We start from the raw sequence: 2657 nt of genomic DNA, 5'->3' as shown, positions 1-2657 counted from the left end.
CGTCTTTGTGTGAAATCACCAAAGGCAAGCTCGGGGATAGAGAGACAGGAGCCTTGTATAGCACTTCCACAGAGGTAGCCTTTATTGTCCAGCAGTCCTTGTGAAGGGGTGGCTAAGGGACAAGGCTCCCTGCATCAGGGCCAGGGGGCAGAGGTTATATGGGGTAGGCAGGAGATGGGGTAGAAACCAGCTAGCCAACTGGGTACTGGGTATTACCATATAGAAACAAGGCATGCTGGGGGTGGTTCACTTTCTCACCGTGACCCAGAGGAAGGTTGCTTATCTCTGGGGAAGATCGTTTTGCCCTCCAGCCTCTCTTCTCCAAGGGAGAGCAGAGGGCTCCTGTGCCAAGGGCTCACAGCCCTCCACAACCATTGGCCTTCTTGGACCCCAGGGCACACTGCTGGCTCATGGACAGCTTGTTGTCCACCAGGACCCCCAGGTCCTCCTCAGAGCTGCTTTCCAGCAGATCAGCCCAAGCCTGTGCTGGTCCCTGGGGTTATTTCTCCACAGTGCAGGACCCCTGCATTTGCCTTGACTGAATTTCAGAAGGTTACTCTTTGCCTGTCTCTTCACCCTGTTGAGGTCCCTCTGAATGGCTGCACTCTGGGATATTGGCCACTGCTCCCAGCTTTGTCTCATCAGTGACCTGCTGAGGAGGCATCTGTCTCTTTGTCCAAAGGTTGAACATGTTAAACAGTACTGGGCCCAGTACTGCCCCTTGGGGGACATCAGTAGAGACAGGCCTCCAAACAAATTCTGTGCCACTCATTACAACCGTCTGGGATCTGCTGTTCAGCTGGTTCTCAATCCATCTCATTGTTCAGTCATTTAACACACCTGCTGAGTTTGCCTATGAGGATGTTATGAGAGACAGCATCCAAAGCATTGCTGAAGTCAAGGTAAATCATATCCACTGCTCTCTCTTCAGCCATACTGATTGTTGTTTCATTGTACAAGACAATCAGGTTGTTCTAGCATACTTTTTCTTTAGTGAGCCCATGCTGACTCCTCCGGATTACCTTCTTGTGTTCCATGTCTTGCCTCAACAAAAACAATCAATAGACAAATAAACATCCTTCAGTGTCTGTTTTTATGTAGTAGGAAGAAAAACTGATATAAACTTAAAGATTGCATTCATTTAGCTGGTGTGGGATTAATTTGCTGTGGACAGCCCCTCTCCAGCTGTCAATAATACCTAAGTATGTATCTGTGTCTGTATCTTTTTGTCTGTGTATATACCACTAAACAGCTGCAAAGAATACAAGTGTCATGTTAAATGCCAATCATTTAATCAGTTTATGTGCCCATAATTCCCATAAATAGTATAATTAGCAGCATTATTGCAAACAGTGAGAAACTTTTGCTGTGCAGTGGCTTTTTGCTAAGGGTAACAGAACTCCTGAAAACTAGTGTTGAAAGAACATTTGTGTGTTGATTTCTTGGGGCTTTGGTCTTTTGGGCATTTTGGGTTGGTTTTGCTTTTTTTTTTGTTTCTGTTTATCGGCTTGATCCTAATCTGCTGAATATGAAACAAATGCAATAGATCACATAAAATTATACCCTGTAAATACTTGGGAGGTAGGAAATCCAGTGGAGAAGCACACTGGCAAAGTGAAGTTCTCTGTTCCAGAATTTTCCCTATGAAACATGCAGTCTGGCCCAAAATGTGGCCTTCTGACACCATTTACTAAGAAACCCTGTAATTCTGCCCAAAACTGTTTCCAAGACAGGCACACTTACCACACTGTATCAAATAAACATGCCTCAAATACACATGCAATACTTAAGAAACTTTCGCCTTTTGTTAAACCAATATAAATCCACAGACCAATTCAGTGAAGCTACTTACTTATTCTTATATCAGATTATCCATATGCTACCCGTTGTTAGCATATATATCCCATTAGTGTTTTTAACTGTATTGTTACACAGCTAAAAGAAAAATATCAGAAAATGAACCTTTCTCCTGCCACTATACATTTTATACATATTGCCTTTCAACTAAGTTGCCAGTGTACATATGTGAAAAAAAATAAAGCAGACCGTGAATATTTTATATCCTTGGAGCCCTATTTTGCAGTCATAGAAAAGCCATATAAGGAAGAAAATGTTTTAAGAAGGAAGCAACATTAGAGTCTACATTTTTATTTCAGAAAAACGTTGGCAACGTACTCAGCACAGTTCTCAGGAAATATTTAATTGTTGCCCATGTTTTTTTCAGCATAAGCACCAAAAAGAAAGGTACCTTTCAATATTTTGTTTTGGCTTATTTGTTCTTTATTTGGAAAATGCCCTGACACAAAACTGATAATCATCAAAAGGTCTGGTGGCAGGTATCAATCCAGATAGATGGGTTCAAATTAAGGAGGTGTAATTTATATTAACACTTCGCAGGATGAGGGCATAGACAGGGAAAAACCACAAAGACACCGTTTATAGACTTTTCAGGCAATCTGTTTGTATTAGTACTAATGTGATAACTTTACTTCTCTAACCAGAGAAGTATTTCCTATTAAATATGCTATAACTAGCATAAGAAATACCTTCTTTCAAGTTTGATTTACTAAGTCCAAATCTACTGTACTGTTCAGAATACACCATTTTCCATATAAATTTAGGGTGCAAGGGGGTGGGGGGTGATTTCAGGCTTTTAA

This window comes from Corvus brachyrhynchos, unplaced genomic scaffold (assembly GCF_000691975.1).
Source record: "Corvus brachyrhynchos isolate BGI_N302 unplaced genomic scaffold, ASM69197v1 scaffold37, whole genome shotgun sequence".
NCBI classification, from domain to species: Eukaryota; Metazoa; Chordata; class Aves; order Passeriformes; family Corvidae; genus Corvus; species Corvus brachyrhynchos.
Note: the sequence above shows the minus strand (reverse complement) of the source record.